At 38.0% G+C, this 20,920-nt stretch overlaps 1 long non-coding RNA gene across 1 annotated transcript; it reads left to right on the forward strand.

Moving 5' to 3' along the window:
• Positions 1 to 13,826: 13,826 nt before the first annotated feature.
• Positions 13,827 to 19,863, forward strand: LOC145271234 (uncharacterized). Its single transcript, XR_013865766.1, has 2 exons — positions 13,827 to 16,965; positions 19,595 to 19,863. It is a non-coding gene; the product is annotated as an uncharacterized LOC145271234 (long non-coding RNA).
• Positions 19,864 to 20,920: the final 1,057 nt, after the last annotated feature.

Here is a 20,920-nt window from a genome sequence, read left to right on the forward strand (position 1 = left end):
AAAAACCTGCAAAAGTATATGCAGTTATGCTACCGTGCCGAAATAAAAACGGTATTATTTAGAAATCTATTCTTTGTATTCTAACATTGTAATCAAGTTGTCGTGAAACTTGAATTTCAAATGAAAAAACGAAAAAAACAAAACAAAAAAGGAAATACAAAAACACGGTAACATAAATGCATAATTACTAATTATGTCTTTCTGGCTAAACGTAGTAACCGTTTCTTTTTTCTGTATTTGTATAAAAATTAGTACATGTTTTTTATTAGATATTGAAATCCATGTTATTAGGTTGAAATGGGCGCTTCTACACTATTGGGACGAGATTTCAGAATTGTAGGGATGCGAGTTAATGCGACAGTTGATGTTGAATTCGAAAGTGATTTTGGAGCCTTTAAACTGTCATTAATAATAATAAAACAGATACTACACTTTGAATTATTTGCTAATAATTAAAAAAAATATTTTCGTTAACAGATATGACACATTGATCGTTGTTTTTATTTGATTTGATGTTTTTTTATTTTTATTTATTTTTTTATTGATCTTATTTTTATTTAACATTTGATGGTTGTTATTAAATTGTTAGATGCTTGTACGGAATGGTTACAAAACGCCCTCCTCCTCTCTCCATTTTAAGAACGACTTTCGGAATGGCCGTATCCCAATCTCTCCATGTTAAGAACGGCTTTCTAACGCCGACACTTGACTTCGCACCGATACGCGAATGACGATTCATAGAAATTAAAGCTGTTGATTTTATGTATTGAATTTTACACGACTTTCTCGGCCCTCGTGACAAGATCAAAGTGTAGTATCTGTTCTCTCAGTTACGAAACTGTCCGCCACCGGGCTTTCTGGATAGGTTAAGGTGTTTTCATACTAATCTTCGTTAGCAAGGACCGACTCCACATTTGTGGGAGCTTGGACCCGGAAACCGATCCCCTTTTTTGGGAGACTGGAATCTCGGGACCAACACCACTAGCTGGTAGTTGAGACCTGCTTTTGTTGTTTTTTTGCATGCGTTTTTTCTTCGTTCCGGTCTCTTCCCTCTAGAGACAGGGGATGGTCTAATTTCTCCACACTTAATTGCCTGAGCAGCACTGACCTGCCAGGCCCAAACTTTGTCTATCTTCGCTGCTCTCCCAGTGGATCGAGCAGACAGGGCTCTCTTTCTCGCTTCCGTTGGGGTAAGTTAGTGGGTAGTTGGGAGCTTGGACCCGAAACCGATCCCCTTTTTTGGGAGACTGGAATCTCGGGACCAACACCACTAGCTGGTAGTTGAGACCTGCTTTTGTTGTTTTTTTGCATGCGTTTTTTCTTCGTTCCGGTCTCTTCCCTCTAGAGACAGGGGATGGTCTAATTTCTCCACACTTAATTGCCTGAGCAGCACTGACCTGCCAGGCCCAAACTTTGTCTATCTTCGCTGCTCTCCCAGTGGATCGAGCAGACAGGGCTCTCTTTCTCGCTTCCGTTGGGGTAAGTTAGTGGGTAGTTGGGAGCTTGGACCCGAAACCGATCCCCTTTTTTGGGAGACTGGAATCTCGGGACCAACACCACTAGCTGGTAATTGAGACCTGCTTTTGCTGGTTTTTTGCATGCGTTTTTTCTTCGTTCCGGTCTCTTCCCTCTAGAGACAGGGGATGGTCTAATTTCTCCACACTTAATTGCCTGAGCAGCACTGACCTGCCAGGCCCAAACTTTATCTATCTTCGCTGCTCTCCCAGTGGATCGAGCAGACAGGGCTCTCTTTCTCGCTTCCGTTGGGGTAAGTTAGTGGGTAGGGTGACGTGGGGTAGGGCGGGTGCTTCGTTTCTGCTCCCCTCTGTGGGCAGGGATTCCTATCCCCTCTCTCTCTTAATTGCGACGCGGCACTCTGGCCCGCTAGCACCCACTGCGTCTTTCTTCTCTGCTCTCCCCCCCTCGCGGGGGGATCTGAGCTGCTAACCCGACATCCCCGTGAGGGGAAGTCAAAAACTCTAATTTCTTCAAAGTCCGCTCCTCCCCCTCCATTCCCCTGGGTTTTCTTTTCCCCCACTACACTTTGGTCTGCGTCAGCGGCCAGTGCAACCGCCACGATGCCAGGCAGGAGGGGTACGTTACCCCAAATGCGCAAGATTTATTAATAAATAATAAACTAGACAAAATACTTTGAGAAATTCGCTCAATATATGTTAACGTGACATAACTTGACATATATTCGGTGGTTTTTTAATAGTATTTTGTCTAGTTTATTATTTATAACACCTTTTCCCGAACTTACCGTGTTAAAGAGACAGTCGGTCGCCATTTAGAATTTTCCAATACATCGGTAAACACTGTATTCTTTTCGAGCTGAATAAACATGTTAAACTGAATAAAAACACGAAAATTATATCCAGTTTGGTAGAAAAGTAATTTATCTTGCCTTTGATAACATTTATTTGTTATATATTTGTTTATTGACAACTTTTTCGAATCTATGTGTACAGTAATACAAACCCTATAATTATTTCATGTCATTAAACGAAAAAAAAAAAAAGAACAGATACTACACGTTTCCTTTTTTTACAGATATCATTGTCAAATAAAATGTATATTTATTTATAATTTGTTGTATTTTTAATAGTTTGCTGCAAACTTTAAATCGAGTATTAATCTTCTGTTTGAGAATGTGTTAAATTATCGATGGTTTTATATTGTATTTTTTTATTTATTTATAATTTTATTTCAGCATTTATTTAATATAGAATAACCACGTCGCTTATTTAATCATAAATAAAAAAAAAAAAAAAAAAAATTATTCTATAAAAAGCATTTTCATTCCAAAATACTGAAATCGCCATTAAATAACCTGGAAAAGGGTTGATATGGCGTATAAGCAAAAGCCAGACTAAGAAATCAAGGGCAGATAATCGGAAATCTTGATTGTCTCCCTTGACGAACTTGTCTCCACGGAATTTCACGAGTGTTGTGGTCGGCGTTACGGAAATTACCGACCGTTTACTGATTTTATTTGTTTAGTTTTTTTTCACCTTTGTTTGGTTGAGAGATGTTTGAGTACTCGTGCAGTTTATTGACCACCGGTGTGAAATATTAACGTCGTATTTATGTGTGCTTTCCACCTAACAGTCGAATGACGTTAAAATTGATTTACACACTCACTTGTAAAGTCGCCAATAGTAAGATATCCAAAAATTACGAAAAACGTTTACTCATTTTATTTGTTTAAATAATATTATATGTAGACTTTCACCTAACAAATTAAAAAATTAGAAGACGTTAATTTAGATTTAAATTAAAAATATTTGTCTGTCTGTCTGTCTATCTATCTAGCTGTACTGTATCTCTCCAACTACATCCTCTGTCTGTCTGTCTCTTTAACCTCGCATCGGCTCTCTGCTTGGTTCCTTATTTCAGCCCACCAAACTGGATATAATTTCCGTGTTTTTATTAAATTAAACATGTTTATTCAGCTCGAAAAAACAGTGTTTACCGATATATTGGAAAATTCAAAATGGCGACCGACTCTATCTTTAACACGGTAAGTTCGGAAAAAGATGTAATAAATAATAAACCAGACAAAATACTGTTAGAAATTCGCTCAATATATGTTAACGTGACATAACTTGACATATATTGGGTGGTTTTTTAATAGTATTTTGTCTAGTTTATTATTTATAACACCTTTTCCCGAACTTACCGTGTTAAAGAGACAGTCGGTCGCCATTTAGAATTTTCCAATACATCGGTAAACACTGTATGCTTTTCGAGCTGAATAAACATGTTAAATTGAATAAAAACACGAAAATTATATCCAGTTTGGTAGAAAAGTAATTTATCTTGCCTTTGATAACATTTATTTGTTATATATTTGTTTATTGACAACTTTTTCGAATCTATGTGTACAGTAATACAAACCCTATAATTATTTCATGTCATTAAACGAAAAAAAAAAAAAGAACAGATACTACACGTTTCCTTTTTTTACAGATATCATTGTCAAATAAAATGTATATTTATTTATAATTTGTTGTATTTTTAATAGTTTGCTGCAAACTTTAAATCGAGTATTAATCTTCTGTTTGAGAATATGTGTTAAATTATCGATGGTTTTATATTGTATTTTTTTATTTATTTATAATTTTATTTCAGCATTTATTTAATATAGAATAACCACGTCGCTTATTTAATCATAAATAAAAAAAAAAAAAAAATTATTCTATAAAAAGCATTTTCATTCCAAAATACTGAAATCGCCATTAAATAACCTGGAAAAGGGTTGATATGGCGTATAAGCAAAAGCCAGACTAAGAAATCAAGGGCAGATAATCGGAAATCTTGATTGTCTCCCTTGAAGAACTTGTCTCCACGGAATTTCACGAGTGTTGTGGTCGGCGTTACGGAAATTACCGACCGTTTACTCATTTTATTTGTTTAAATAATATTATATGTAGACTTTCACCTAACAAATTAAATAAGAAGACGTTAATTTAGATTTAAATTAAAAATATTTCTCTGTCTGTCTGTCTATCTATCTATCTATCTATCTAGCTGTACTGTATCTCTCCAACTACATCCTCTGTCTGTCTGTCTCTTTAACCTCGCATCGGCTCTCTGCTTGGTTCCTTATTTCAGCCCACCAAATTAGTTCAGTTTTTTTATATTTTTTTTTATTCATAATTTGATTTCAGTATTTATTTAATATAGAATAACCGGGTGTGTATTAGTACTGGACACATAGATTCGAAACAGTTGTCAAAAAACAAATATATAACAAATAAATGTTATCAAAGGCAAGATAAATTACTTTTTTACCAAACTGTATATAATTTTCGTGTTTTTATTAAATTAAACATGTTTATTCAGCTCGAAAAAACAGTGTTTACCGATATATTGGAAAATTCAAAATGGCGACCGACTCTATCTTTAACACGGTAAGTTCGGAAAAAGATGTAATAAATAATAAACCAGACAAAATACTGTTAGAAATTCGCTCAATATATGTTAACGTGACATAACTTGACATATATTGGGTGGTTTTTTAATAGTATTTTGTCTAGTTTATTATTTATAACACCTTTTCCCGAACTTACCGTGTTAAAGAGACAGTCGGTCGCCATTTAGAATTTTCCAATACATCGGTAAACACTGTATGCTTTTCGAGCTGAATAAACATGTTAAATTGAATAAAAACACGAAAATTATATCCAGTTTGGTAGAAAAGTAATTTATCTTGCCTTTGATAACATTTATTTGTTATATATTTGTTTATTGACAACTTTTTCGAATCTATGTGTACAGTAATACAAACCCTATAATTATTTCATGTCATTAAACGAAAAAAAAAAAAAGAACAGATACTACACGTTTCCTTTTTTTACAGATATCATTGTCAAATAAAATGTATATTTATTTATAATTTGTTGTATTTTTAATAGTTTGCTGCAAACTTTAAATCGAGTATTAATCTTCTGTTTGAGAATGTGTTAAATTATCGATGGTTTTATATTGTATTTTTTTATTTATTTATAATTTTATTTCAGCATTTATTTAATATAGAATAACCACGTCGCTTATTTAATCATAAATAAAAAAAAAAAAAAAAAAATTATTCTATAAAAAGCATTTTCATTCCAAAATACTGAAATCGCCATTAAATAACCTGGAAAAGGGTTGATATGGCGTATAAGCAAAAGCCAGACTAATAAATCAAGGGCAGATAATCGGAAATCTTGATTGTCTCCCTTGAAGAACTTGTCTCCACGGAATTTCACGAGTGTTGTGGTCGGCGTTACGGAAATTACCGACCGTTTACTCATTTTATTTGTTTAAATAATATTATATGTAGACTTTCACCTAACAAATTAAATAAGAAGACGTTAATTTAGATTTAAATTAAAAATATTTCTCTGTCTGTCTGTCTATCTATCTATCTAGCTGTACTGTATCTCTCCAACTACATCCTCTGTCTGTCTGTCTCTTTAACCTCGCATCGGCTCTCTGCTTGGTTCCTTATTTCAGCCCACCAAATTAGTTCAGTTTTTTTATATTTTTTTTTATTCATAATTTGATTTCAGTATTTATTTAATATAGAATAACCGGGTGTGTATTAGTACTGGACACATAGATTCGAAACAGTTGTCAAAAAACAAATATATAACAAATAAATGTTATCAAAGGCAAGATAAATTACTTTTTTACCAAACTGTATATAATTTTCGTGTTTTTATTAAATTAAACATGTTTATTCAGCTCGAAAAAACAGTGTTTACCGATATATTGGAAAATTCAAAATGGCGACCGACTCTATCTTTAACACGGTAAGTTCGGAAAAAGATGTAATAAATAATAAACTAGACAAAATACTTTTATAAATTCGCTCAATATATGTTACCGTGACATAACTTGACATATATTCGGTGGTTTTTTAATAGTATTTGGTCTAGTTTATTATTTATAACACCTTTTCCCGAACTTACCGTGTTAAAGAGAGAATCGGTCGCCATTTCGAATTGATATTTAAAAAAAAAAAAAAAAAAAAAGAATCCTAGCTACTGAGTTGTAGTCGACAATCGTAACATATCCCAAAATTACGAAAATGCAATCATTAAAGAATTTCCTAATTTTTTGTTTATTACAACAACATTGCAAGAGTAAGATTAGTAAATGTGGATGTGTATTTTCCCCCCTAAAGTCCAACCCTATCCTCACCGTGGTAGGGGGGTGTAACGTTGTAGTTGAACAACAACTACACGGCTAAATGGGCTCTGGCAAAACAAAATCCAGGAAATGACGTCCGTCATCTGGTCGTCTTTTTATACGCTTGCATGTGGCGAGCAAAGAAGACGTGTTAAGGAAGGAGCAGGCTGAAAGGAGAACATTCCCCGAACAAAAAAAGAAAAATGGGCCTTACCCTATCCCTTTCCCTTATCCTAACCCTAACCCCTCCCGTTTGCTTCCAAGGCCCCATTTAAGCGTGTTCTCCTCCGCAGGCCTGCTTCTCCAAATTTCCCCGACTTTGCAGGTAACTGGTTTGGAGGCTTTCTAAAGCTCTTTTATCAGTGTCGGGGTGTTGAGTCCACACTTCCAGCTCAACAAATACCTGCAGTGCAAGGTGCGCTTCTCCGAATTTCCCCGAAGAGGGAGCGACACGTGCTCGTGTTTCTACTGTGTAATGCATGCGTGCCTCCACTTGACTACGGATGACTAGAGTAATACTAAAATAGTTTGTGTGTGCTCACAAGCTGCTTGAAGGGCGCTGGTAATATTATTCCTACTATCTATCAACTACGAGCTGGGGCGGTAATGCAATGATGGACCTCCGATTAATAATATCCGATACGATAGTAGGAATGGCAGTTTTGTGAGCTTTCATAGGCTCTTCCACATTCACGCACAATCTTGTGGTATCTCTCTAGGAATCCTGTTGGGTAGAGAGAACAAGAAGTCCCTTCCCTTGTTTTGGAAGGTTGTTCGCAGCAACGCTTGTTTTATATGGTGCCCTCTTTAGGGAGTTCAACACCTTGTTGTACGGAACCCGATCAAAATCCAGTTAATGATGGCATGAGTTTGTTGCGTCCGTCATCTGGTCGTCTTTTTATACGCTTGCATGTGGCGAGCAGAAAAGACGTGCTCGAGCAGGCTGGAAGGAGAACACTCCCCCGAAAGAGAAAAATGGGCCTCCCTCTCTCCCGTGTGCTTCCATCAAGGCCCAAATTGTGTGTGTTCTCCTTCGCAGGCCTGGTCCTCCAACTTTCCTCGACTTTGCAGGTAACTAATCTGGAGCTTTTCTAAAGCTCTTTTCTCAGTGTCGAGGTGTTGAGTCAACTCCCAGCTCAACAAATACCTGCAGCGCAAGGTGCGCTTTTCCGAATTCCCCCGAAGAGGGAGCGACACGTGCTCGTGTTTCTACTATGTAATTCACGCGTGCCTCCACTCGACTACGGACGACTAGAGTAATACTGCTATTAGTTTGCGTGTGCTCACAAGCTGCTTGAAGGGCGCTGGTAATATTATTCCTACTATCTATCAACTACGAGCTGGGGCGGTAATGCAATGATGGACCTCCGATTAATAATATCCGATACGATAGTAGGAATGGCAGTTTTGTGAGCTTTCATAGGCTCTTCCACATTCACGCACAATCTAGTGGTATCTCTCTAGGAATCCTGTTGGGTAGAGAGAACAAAAAGTCCCTTCCCTCGTTTTGGAAGGTTGTTCACAGCAACGCTTGTTTTATATGGTGACCTCTTTAGGTAGTTCAACACCTTGCTCTCCTTGACTCTTCTCATTGTCGAGGTTCTGAGTCCGGTTCCAGGTGTACAAATAGGTGCAAGTCTGGATAGGGAATCTCCCCAAGTGGGTGAGCCTACGCTCTTTCTTATCAGGCGACACGTGCTCGTGTTACTACATAATGCATGCATGGCTCCATTCGACCAGGAACGACTAGAGTAATACTACCATTAGTTTGTGTGTTCTCACAAGCTGCCTGAAGGGCGCTGGTAATATTATTCCTACTATCTATCAACTACGAGCTGGGGCGGTAATGCAATGATGGACCTCCGATTAATAATATCCGATACGATAGTAGGAATGGCAGTTTTGTGAGTTTTCATAGGCTCTTCCACATTCACGCACAATCTTGTGGTATCTCTCTAGGAATCGTGTTGAGTAGAGAGAACACTTCCGTTTTCTGCTCCGCCTTTTATTCCGAGTAGAAACCGCCTTTTTCGGAGGATGTTCGTAGCAATGCATGTTTTATGTAGCGCTCCACTTTGGGGAGATCATCACCTACCTGGCCAGACTGTCCTTTCCTGTACGGTACCTGGTAACTAGTGGATTCCACCCTTTCCCTCCTTTTTCAGTTTGATGGCGACCACGACCAGCCAGAGGTGAGTAAAGCATCAAGCGTTTCTTCTTTTCGGTTTCAGTTTTTGTAATTGACAAGTTTAATTTTCCTCTTTTGTATTACTGCAGCTTCTAGTTAGAATCAGCATAAGTCCTCAGTTAAGTATTTCTTTCGTTGTGTTGCTAGTGATTAAAACGAATGCCTTTCTGCTTATATTTCCTTTAACCAACTTTTGCAAGTCTAACCAAAAATATTCACCCATGCTTGATCATAACCAGAATTATTTTTCTGTTACAGGTATTTTATTTTATTACTACATAATGCATGCATGGCTCCATTCGACCAGGAACGACTAGAGTAATACTACCATTAGTTTGCGTGTGCTCACAAGCTGCTTGAAGGGCGCTGGTAATATTATTCCTACTATCTATCAACTACGAGCTGGGGCGGTAATGCAATGATGGACCTCCGATTAATAATATCCGATACGATAGTAGGAATGGCAGTTTTGTGAGTTTTCATAGGCTCTTCCACATTCACGCACAATCTTGTGGTATCTCTCTAGGAATCGTGTTGAGTAGAGAGAACACTTCCGTTTTCTGCTCCGCCTTTTATTCCGAGTAGAAACCGCCTTTTTCGGAGGATGTTCGTAGCAATGCATGTTTTATGTAGCGCTCCACTTTGGGGAGATCATCACCTACCTGGCCAGACTGTCCTTTCCTGTACGGTACCTGGTAACTAGTGGATTCCACCCTTTCCCTCCTTTTTCAGTTTGATGGCGACCACGACCAGCCAGAGGTGAGTAAAGCATCAAGCGTTTCTTCTTTTCGGTTTCAGTTTTTGTAATTGACAAGTTTAATTTTCCTCTTTTGTATTACTGCAGCTTCTAGTTAGAATCAGCATAAGTCCTCAGTTAAGTATTTCTTTCGTTGTGTTGCTAGTGATTAAAACGAATGCCTTTCTGCTTATATTTCCTTTAACCAACTTTTGCAAGTCTAACCAAAAATATTCACCCATGCTTGATCATAACCAGAATTATTTTTCTGTTACAGGTATTTTATTTTATTACTACATAATGCATGCATGGCTCCATTCGACCAGGAACGACTAGAGTAATACTACCATTAGTTTGCGTGTGCTCACAAGCTGCTTGAAGGGCGCTGGTAATATTATTCCTACTATCTATCAACTACGAGCTGGGGCGGTAATGCAATGATGGACCTCCGATTAATAATATCCGATACGATAGTAGGAATGGCAGTTTTGTGAGTTTTCATAGGCTCTTCCACATTCACGCACAATCTTGTGGTATCTCTCTAGGAATCGTGTTGAGTAGAGAGAACACTTCCGTTTTCTGCTCCGCCTTTTATTCCGAGTAGAAACCGCCTTTTTCGGAGGATGTTCGTAGCAATGCATGTTTTATGTAGCGCTCCACTTTGGGGAGATCATCACCTACCTGGCCAGACTGTCCTTTCCTGTACGAAACCTGGTAACGAGTGGATTCCACCCTTTCCCTCCTTTTTCAGTTTGATGGCGACCACGACTAGCCAGAGGTGAGTAAAGCATCAAGCGTTTCTTCTTTTCGATTTCAGTTTTTGTAATTGACAAGTTTAATTTTCCTCTTTTCCATTACTGCAGCTTCTAGTTAGAATCAGCACAAGTCCTCAGGTAAGTATTTCTTTCGTTGTGTTGCTAGTGATTAAAACGAATTCCTTTCTGCTTATATTTCCTTTAACCAACTTTTGCAAGTCTAACCAAAAATAATCACCCATGCTTGATCATAGCCAGAATTATTTTTCTGTTACAGGTATTTTATTTTATTACTACATAATGCATGCATGGCTCCATTCGACCAGGAACGACTAGAGTAATACTACAATTAGTGTGCGTGTGCTCACAAGCTGCTTGAAGGGCGCTGGTAATATTATTCCTACTATCTATCAACTACGAGCTGGGGCGGTAATGCAATGATGGACCTCCGATTAGTAATATCCGATACGATAGTAGGAATGGCAGTTTTGTGAGCTTTCATAGGCTCTTCCACATTCACGCACAATCTTGTGGTATCTCTCTAGGAATCCTGTTGGGTAGAGAGAACAAAAAGTCCCTTCCCTCGTTTTGGAAGGTTGTTCGCAGCAACGCTTGTTTTATATGGTGCCCTCTTTAGGGAGTTCAACACCTTGTTGTACGGAACCCGATCAAAATCCAGTTAATGACCGCATGAGTTTGTTGCGTCCATCATCTGGTCGTCTTTTTATATGCTTGCATGTGGCAAGCAGAAAATACGTGCTCGAGCAGGCTGGAAGGAGAACACTCCCCCGAAAGAGAAAAATGGGCCTCCCTCTCTCCCGTGTGCTTCCATCAAGGCCCAAATTGTGTGTGTTCTCCTTCGCAGGCCTGGTCCTCCAACTTTCTTCGACTTTGCAGGTAACTAATCTGGAGCTTTTCTAAAGCTCTTTTCTCAGTGTCGAGGTGTTGAGTCAACTCCCAGCTCAACAAATACCTGCAGCGCAAGGTGCACTTTTCCGAATTCCCCCGAAGAGGGAGCGACACGTGCTCGTGTTTCTACTATGTAATGCACGCGTGCCTCCACTCGACTACGGACGACTAGAGTAATACTGCTATTAGTTTGCGTGTGCTCACAAGCTGCTTGAAGGGCGCTGGTAATATTATTCCTACTATCTATCAACTACGAGCTGGGGCGGTAATGCAATGATGGACCTCCGATTAATAATATCCGATACGATAGTAGGAATGGCAGTTTTGTGAGCTTTCATAGGCTCTTCCACATTCACGCACAATCTAGTGGTATCTCTCTAGGAATCCTGTTGGGTAGAGAGAACAAAAAGTCCCTTCCCTCGTTTTGGAAGGTTGTTCACAGCAACGCTTGTTTTATATGGTGACCTCTTTAGGTAGTTCAACACCTTGCTCTCCTTGACTCTTCTCATTGTCGAGGTTCTGAGTCCAGTTCCAGGTGTACAAATAGGTGCAAGTCTGGATAGGAAATCTCCCCAAGTGGGTGAGCCTACGCTCTTTCTTATCAGGCGACACGTGCTCGTGTTACTACATAATGCATGCATGGCTCCATTCGACCAGGAACGACTAGAGTAATACTACCATTAGTTTGTGTGTTCTCACAAGCTGCCTGAAGGGCGCTGGTAATATTATTCCTACTATCTATCAACTACGAGCTGGGGCGGTAATGCAATGATGGACCTCCGATTAATAATATCCGATACGATAGTAGGAATGGCAGTTTTGTGAGTTTTCATAGGCTCTTCCACATTCACGCACAATCTTGTGGTATCTCTCTAGGAATCGTGTTGAGTAGAGAGAACACTTCCGTTTTCTGCTCCGCCTTTTATTCCGAGTAGAAACCGCCTTTTTCGGAGGATGTTCGTAGCAATGCATGTTTTATGTAGCGCTCCACTTTGGGGAGATCATCACCTACCTGGCCAGACTGTCCTTTCCTGTACGGTACCTGGTAACTAGTGGATTCCACCCTTTCCCTCCTTTTTCAGTTTGATGGCGACCACGACCAGCCAGAGGTGAGTAAAGCATCAAGCGTTTCTTCTTTTCGGTTTCAGTTTTTGTAATTGACAAGTTTAATTTTCCTCTTTTGTATTACTGCAGCTTCTAGTTAGAATCAGCATAAGTCCTCAGTTAAGTATTTCTTTCGTTGTGTTGCTAGTGATTAAAACGAATGCCTTTCTGCTTATATTTCCTTTAACCAACTTTTGCAAGTCTAACCAAAAATATTCACCCATGCTTGATCATAACCAGAATTATTTTTCTGTTACAGGTATTTTATTTTATTACTACATAATGCATGCATGGCTCCATTCGACCAGGAACGACTAGAGTAATACTACCATTAGTTTGCGTGTGCTCACAAGCTGCTTGAAGGGCGCTGGTAATATTATTCCTACTATCTATCAACTACGAGCTGGGGCGGTAATGCAATGATGGACCTCCGATTAATAATATCCGATACGATAGTAGGAATGGCAGTTTTGTGAGTTTTCATAGGCTCTTCCACATTCACGCACAATCTTGTGGTATCTCTCTAGGAATCGTGTTGAGTAGAGAGAACACTTCCGTTTTCTGCTCCGCCTTTTATTCCGAGTAGAAACCGCCTTTTTCGGAGGATGTTCGTAGCAATGCATGTTTTATGTAGCGCTCCACTTTGGGGAGATCATCACCTACCTGGCCAGACTGTCCTTTCCTGTACGGTACCTGGTAACTAGTGGATTCCACCCTTTCCCTCCTTTTTCAGTTTGATGGCGACCACGACCAGCCAGAGGTGAGTAAAGCATCAAGCGTTTCTTCTTTTCGGTTTCAGTTTTTGTAATTGACAAGTTTAATTTTCCTCTTTTGTATTACTGCAGCTTCTAGTTAGAATCAGCATAAGTCCTCAGTTAAGTATTTCTTTCGTTGTGTTGCTAGTGATTAAAACGAATGCCTTTCTGCTTATATTTCCTTTAACCAACTTTTGCAAGTCTAACCAAAAATATTCACCCATGCTTGATCATAACCAGAATTATTTTTCTGTTACAGGTATTTTATTTTATTACTACATAATGCATGCATGGCTCCATTCGACCAGGAACGACTAGAGTAATACTACCATTAGTTTGCGTGTGCTCACAAGCTGCTTGAAGGGCGCTGGTAATATTATTCCTACTATCTATCAACTACGAGCTGGGGCGGTAATGCAATGATGGACCTCCGATTAATAATATCCGATACGATAGTAGGAATGGCAGTTTTGTGAGTTTTCATAGGCTCTTCCACATTCACGCACAATCTTGTGGTATCTCTCTAGGAATCGTGTTGAGTAGAGAGAACACTTCCGTTTTCTGCTCCGCCTTTTATTCCGAGTAGAAACCGCCTTTTTCGGAGGATGTTCGTAGCAATGCATGTTTTATGTAGCGCTCCACTTTGGGGAGATCATCACCTACCTGGCCAGACTGTCCTTTCCTGTACGAAACCTGGTAACGAGTGGATTCCACCCTTTCCCTCCTTTTTCAGTTTGATGGCGACCACGACTAGCCAGAGGTGAGTAAAGCATCAAGCGTTTCTTCTTTTCGATTTCAGTTTTTGTAATTGACAAGTTTAATTTTCCTCTTTTCCATTACTGCAGCTTCTAGTTAGAATCAGCACAAGTCCTCAGGTAAGTATTTCTTTCGTTGTGTTGCTAGTGATTAAAACGAATTCCTTTCTGCTTATATTTCCTTTAACCAACTTTTGCAAGTCTAACCAAAAATAATCACCCATGCTTGATCATAGCCAGAATTATTTTTCTGTTACAGGTATTTTATTTTATTACTACATAATGCATGCATGGCTCCATTCGACCAGGAACGACTAGAGTAATACTACAATTAGTGTGCGTGTGCTCACAAGCTGCTTGAAGGGCGCTGGTAATATTATTCCTACTATCTATCAACTACGAGCTGGGGCGGTAATGCAATGATGGACCTCCGATTAGTAATATCCGATACGATAGTAGGAATGGCAGTTTTGTGAGCTTTCATAGGCTCTTCCACATTCACGCACAATCTTGTGGTATCTCTCTAGGAATCCTGTTGGGTAGAGAGAACAAAAAGTCCCTTCCCTCGTTTTGGAAGGTTGTTCGCAGCAACGCTTGTTTTATATGGTGCCCTCTTTAGGGAGTTCAACACCTTGTTGTACGGAACCCGATCAAAATCCAGTTAATGACCGCATGAGTTTGTTGCGTCCATCATCTGGTCGTCTTTTTATATGCTTGCATGTGGCAAGCAGAAAATACGTGCTCGAGCAGGCTGGAAGGAGAACACTCCCCCGAAAGAGAAAAATGGGCCTCCCTCTCTCCCGTGTGCTTCCATCAAGGCCCAAATTGTGTGTGTTCTCCTTCGCAGGCCTGGTCCTCCAACTTTCTTCGACTTTGCAGGTAACTAATCTGGAGCTTTTCTAAAGCTCTTTTCTCAGTGTCGAGGTGTTGAGTCAACTCCCAGCTCAACAAATACCTGCAGCGCAAGGTGCACTTTTCCGAATTCCCCCGAAGAGGGAGCGACACGTGCTCGTGTTTCTACTATGTAATGCACGCGTGCCTCCACTCGACTACGGACGACTAGAGTAATACTGCTATTAGTTTGCGTGTGCTCACAAGCTGCTTGAAGGGCGCTGGTAATATTATTCCTACTATCTATCAACTACGAGCTGGGGCGGTAATGCAATGATGGACCTCCGATTAATAATATCCGATACGATAGTAGGAATGGCAGTTTTGTGAGCTTTCATAGGCTCTTCCACATTCACGCACAATCTAGTGGTATCTCTCTAGGAATCCTGTTGGGTAGAGAGAACAAAAAGTCCCTTCCCTCGTTTTGGAAGGTTGTTCACAGCAACGCTTGTTTTATATGGTGACCTCTTTAGGTAGTTCAACACCTTGCTCTCCTTGACTCTTCTCATTGTCGAGGTTCTGAGTCCAGTTCCAGGTGTACAAATAGGTGCAAGTCTGGATAGGAAATCTCCCCAAGTGGGTGAGCCTACGCTCTTTCTTATCAGGCGACACGTGCTCGTGTTACTACATAATGCATGCATGGCTCCATTCGACCAGGAACGACTAGAGTAATACTACCATTAGTTTGTGTGTTCTCACAAGCTGCCTGAAGGGCGCTGGTAATATTATTCCTACTATCTATCAACTACGAGCTGGGGCGGTAATGCAATGATGGACCTCCGATTAATAATATCCGATACGATAGTAGGAATGGCAGTTTTGTGAGTTTTCATAGGCTCTTCCACATTCACGCACAATCTTGTGGTATCTCTCTAGGAATCGTGTTGAGTAGAGAGAACACTTCCGTTTTCTGCTCCGCCTTTTATTCCGAGTAGAAACCGCCTTTTTCGGAGGATGTTCGTAGCAATGCATGTTTTATGTAGCGCTCCACTTTGGGGAGATCATCACCTACCTGCCCAGACTGTCCTTTCCTGTACGGTACCTGGTAACGAGTGGATTCCACCCTTTCCCTCCTTTTTCAGTTTGATGGCGACCACGACTAGCCAGAGGTGAGTAAAGCATCAAGCGTTTCTTCTTTTCGATTTCAGTTTTTGTAATTGACAAGTTTAATTTTCCTCTTTTCCATTACTGCAGCTTCTAGTTAGAATCAGCACAATCCTCAGGTAAGTATTTCTTTCGTTGTGTTGCTAGTGATTAAAACGAATTCCTTTCTGCTTATATTTCCTTTAACCAACTTTAGCAAGTCTAACCGAAAATATTCACCCATGCATGATCATAACCAAAATTATTTTTCTGTTACAGGTATTTTATTTTAATAAAAATTAACAAAATAATTAACATACACTCAGTAAAATGCAATGTACTAAAGTAACATAAATAAAACAAAAACAAAATGTAAAAATAATAATGCAAAATACAAGTAGTTATTACAGGTTTCAACAGCAACAGCCATGACCCTGTCATCCCAATATTGGATGCAGTTCCAGAAACTCATAAAGTAAGTATTGATATCTTCTTCTAATTATAATTTTTTAAAAAAAGAAAATTTCACAAAAAATAAAATACTGTGATCTAAAGGAAAATAAACCGAAAAAAAAAAAATGTAAAAATAATAATGCAAAATACAACTAGTTATTACAGGTTTCAACAGCAACAGCCATGACCCTGTCATCCCAATATTGGATGCAGTTCCAGAAAGTCATAAAGTAAGTATTGATATCTTCTTCTAATTATATTTTTTTAAAAAAAGAAAATTTCACAAAAATTAAAATACTGTGATCTAAAGGAAAATATACTGAAAAAAAAAAAAAATGTAAAACTAATAATGTGAAATACAACTAGTTATTACAGGTTTCAGCAGTAGCCGTTACGCTCTCATCCCGATCTTGGATGCAGTTCCAGAAAGTCATAAAGTAAGTATTGTTATTTCCTAATTATAATTTCCAAAAAAATAATTTCATAAAAATAAAATGCTATGAAATAAAGGAAAATAAATAAAACAAACAAACCAAAAAAAGAAAAAAACAATTAAAAAAAAAAGAAAAAGTTATTCAAGTTTTCAGCACCAGCAGCAGCAACACCCATGACCCCTCTCATCCCCATCTTGGAAGCAGTTCCAGAAATTCCTAAAGTAAGTAATAATATATTTTTTTTTTTATAAGCAACTCCAACTTCCCATCGAATTCATAAAGGTTTCATTTATTGTATCAATGTGTCTTGGTGGTGCTGCAACAACTACCTTGATTTATTTCTAATTTTCTAGTGATTGTTGAGACTTCAGGACTCTAAACCACCTTTTCAGCACTTGTTTTGTACCAGCTGCTGAATTTGCTTTGTTTTAGATGGGTTTCAGTTAATTTCTTAATTTACTTGATTTCTTTTTTGTCTAATGACTTTTGATGATTCCAGCTTCTAATTGGCCCTTTCTTTTCTTGTTCTCCAGTACCGTTGAACATTACTCGCTTTTTTTCGCACCTGATAAATTTTGCTAATTAATTTTTTCTCTTTTTGTTCCAGACTTTATCCTGTCTATTAACTTTTATTCTCTTTCTAGTTCTCTTGCAGCGTTGAACATTACTTGTTTTTGACTTATTTTTACTAGTGAGTGTTGAGACTTGAAGATTCTAAAAGAGCATTTCTTTACAGCACCTGATAAATGGCATCCTATTTACTTGATTTCTTTTTTGTCTAATGACTTTTGATGATTCCAGCTTCTAATTGGCCCTTTCTGTTCTTGTTCTCCAGTACCGTTGAACATTACTCACTTTTTTCGCACCTGATAAATTTTGCTAATTAATTTTTTCTCTTTTTGTTCCAGACTTTATCCTGTCTATTAACTTTTATTCTCTTTCTAGTTCTCTTGCAGCGTTGAACATTACTTGTTTTTTTTACTTATGTTTAGCATACGCACAGATTTGGTAAAGTTAGCCGAAAACAATTATATATAACATTTCTTCAGTTTGAACTCATTTTTGCCGAGAGAGATAGGTTTCCTTGTTCATGTGGATTTGCCTAAAGTAAAGTATGTAAATGCATGAACAATATGCTTTGTAATTATATACAAATATTTACATTACTATTGTTTGTTTTTTTTATTACATTTTTACCTCAAACAAGGCACTTTGCCACTATCAGGGGGAAACATCTACTGGGGTACTGGGGTACTATGTAGGGATTTGGGCAGGGAGGTGTTGGTTCACGTTGCACTTGAACTTATGCATGTCAGTACAGTTGGGGAAGCAGTGACCTGGAATGGAATTCCAAATTCTAGCAGTTCTGGGGAAGAAACTACTGGAGTAGAAAGATCTTTTAAATGTAGGGATCTCTACAGTGTGGGGGGTGGGATTTTGCAGCTTGTCGGGTCTGTCGAGGGTGTTTACGTTGTGGGGGCACAAATGCTTGCAGTTCATCAGAGCATTCACCATTATAATAGTTGTAGAACAGGCAGAGGGATGCAACGTTTCGACGATGGGACAGAGGCTGAAGCTTAGATGCCAGTTTAGGGCCTATCAGATTTGCGACTTTCTTTTTGAACCCTGTCAAGGAGCGAGAGACTAGTAGCCGATGCACCAGCCCAAATATGACAGCAATACTCCATACATGGGCGAATAGTGGCCTTGTTAGAGAGGTACAGGATACTTTGGGGTGTTAGAAGTTTTCTAGCACGGTAGAGAGAGCCCACCTTCCTCGCAGCAGCCCTGGCAATGCTCTCGATGTAATTGTTCCAGCTATAATTATCATTTTCATTATGGATCAGTAATATAATTTTACTACTGTTAATATATTCTAATAAATTATAATATATTAAATAACTATAAAAACTAAAACTAATAATTAAAAACAAAAAAATCATGATTAGATACTAAAACATAACTTATAAATTAGCGCTAAATTAAGTTATAACCGATCAAATAATAAAACACTAAACCTCGACATAAATGTAAATATCAAAATGTTAAATTGTATAATTACTGAAAGATTAAACACTAATACTAAAATAATACTTTAAAACCAAAAATATACCAGAGAATAAGTGATAAGCTGTTCTAAAAATAAACTTATTACTAGTAAAAATATCTTGCTGATCCATATAAGAAAATGATAATAATAATGGCATATTAAAAATGAGCAATTATTAGAATAACGATTGCGCTCAAATTCGAGTTTGCCCTTTACACGCCTTTGCAGTAATATTTATGCCCCAAAACTGAAAAATGTGGCTGATTACTTGGACCTGAAAGTTCTAAACTAGCATAATTGTCTGGCATCTCAGTACTTTGTACAAAACTAGCATTTTAGCCCTGGGAGTTTGGGGGTTTTGTGTTGAGCCAAACAACGAAAAAACGCGTGGTAGCAGGGAGGAAGGCTAGAACCCGTTACGTGTTTGCGTGTATGACCACTGGCAGTGACGTAGGTTTAAATTAAAGCTAGAGAAAAGAAAGCACGGCATGACTTACAAATACATCGTGGATTAAAGCAACCCCCTAGCTATTTGTCGCGTGAAGTAATAATTACACTTATATATATGTTTTCCTTTATTTTTAACTTTGACACATTAACCATTATTGATTAAGGGTCATATGAATTTATTACGTTAGATCCATGGCCAAGGAAACTATATCTAACATTTCAGTGGTTTATACTATAAGTTGTACACTTTCACTTTTATAGATATATCCATTTCAAAATTACTCGGACTTGTAACGACATGATTCCATTTCCGTTGGATTAAAACTTGTCTCTTTTTTCTTTTTATTTAGCAACCAGCCGAAACTTCTCCCAGAAGAAGACCACTCCCATCCAAAATTTCTACAAGAACAGGATAGCCGCCGCCACTTCAGGGTCCTGGATATGACCTTAAACTGTATCCGATGGTAAAGCTCCATAAGCGGGCTTGGGGAGTGTGGAGCCACCCTTTAATTACCATTGCTCCCAGGTCCACTCTGACCCGGAGTGGTAGTACCTGTTAGGGTCCTCACTGTGGGTTACATATTTTTCTTCTAATAAACCTTTAAAAACTATAAGTCTATTTTCTGTGTTATCTATTTGTTATACATCATGTGCCCCGAATTAAATTGTGATATTCGTTTTCAGCATATTCAAAAAGATTTAAAAAATCGACATAGAATTACATATCAAATATAAAAAAAAAAAGGCTAACCCTGACCCCCAACCCTAATCCATCCTAGAGACAATTTGATCAAAGAGGAGCAGCATGAATATCAGCAATAATGTATGCCAAAAAAAAAAAAAAAAAAAATTACTTAATATTGGTTTGAACTATAAAGAACTCTGCACTTGTAGAGTTTTCGTAATTTTTGGATATATTACTATTTTCGACATGACAATTAACTACGTATGGAGGTTGGCTTTGTTTTAATATGCAGGGAGACGACGGTCTCATGACAGTCACCTCGGTCTTGTTCTAATTTGAGCCTGAACACTTGTTATGTTCCAAAGTAAATAAACGCTTTAAAATAAGTTAAAACAAAAAGAACTTCTCAGATATTAATCAAGGCAGATAAATCAAGTCAGAGTTTCCTTTAGGAAACCATATGAAAATATACTCACAAATATATGTATATATATATACATATATATGTGTGTGTGCTTTCTCAAGGGAGATAATAAAAATAAGAGTTATCTACCTTTAAAAAACATGAAAATGTACTAACAAATATATATATATATATATATATAGTAATTTATGAAATATATATGGCGATTAAGCTACACTGAATATTCGGCGTTTCATCCACTATAGGATTCGTTAATTTATGAAATATATATGGCAATTAAGCTACACTGAATATTCGGCGTTTCATCCACTATAGGATTCGTCAGGCTAACGAATCCTATAGTGGATGAAACGCCGAATATTCAGTGTAGCTTAATCGCCATATATATTTCATAAATTACTAACGAGCTCTACCAACGTATTGAGCAGTTTTGAAGTAAATACTTAAAGTTTATGCATAAATCTATACTTTCGTATATTAATTTTATGTGAGTAAATGAAGTAGTTATATATATATATATATATATATACACAACTTCTTAATTTACTCACCTAAAATTAATATACG

This window comes from Euprymna scolopes, chromosome 46, assembly GCF_053919585.1.
Source record: "Euprymna scolopes isolate OS-2025 chromosome 46, ASM5391958v1, whole genome shotgun sequence".
Classification (NCBI taxonomy): domain Eukaryota; kingdom Metazoa; phylum Mollusca; class Cephalopoda; order Sepiida; family Sepiolidae; genus Euprymna; species Euprymna scolopes.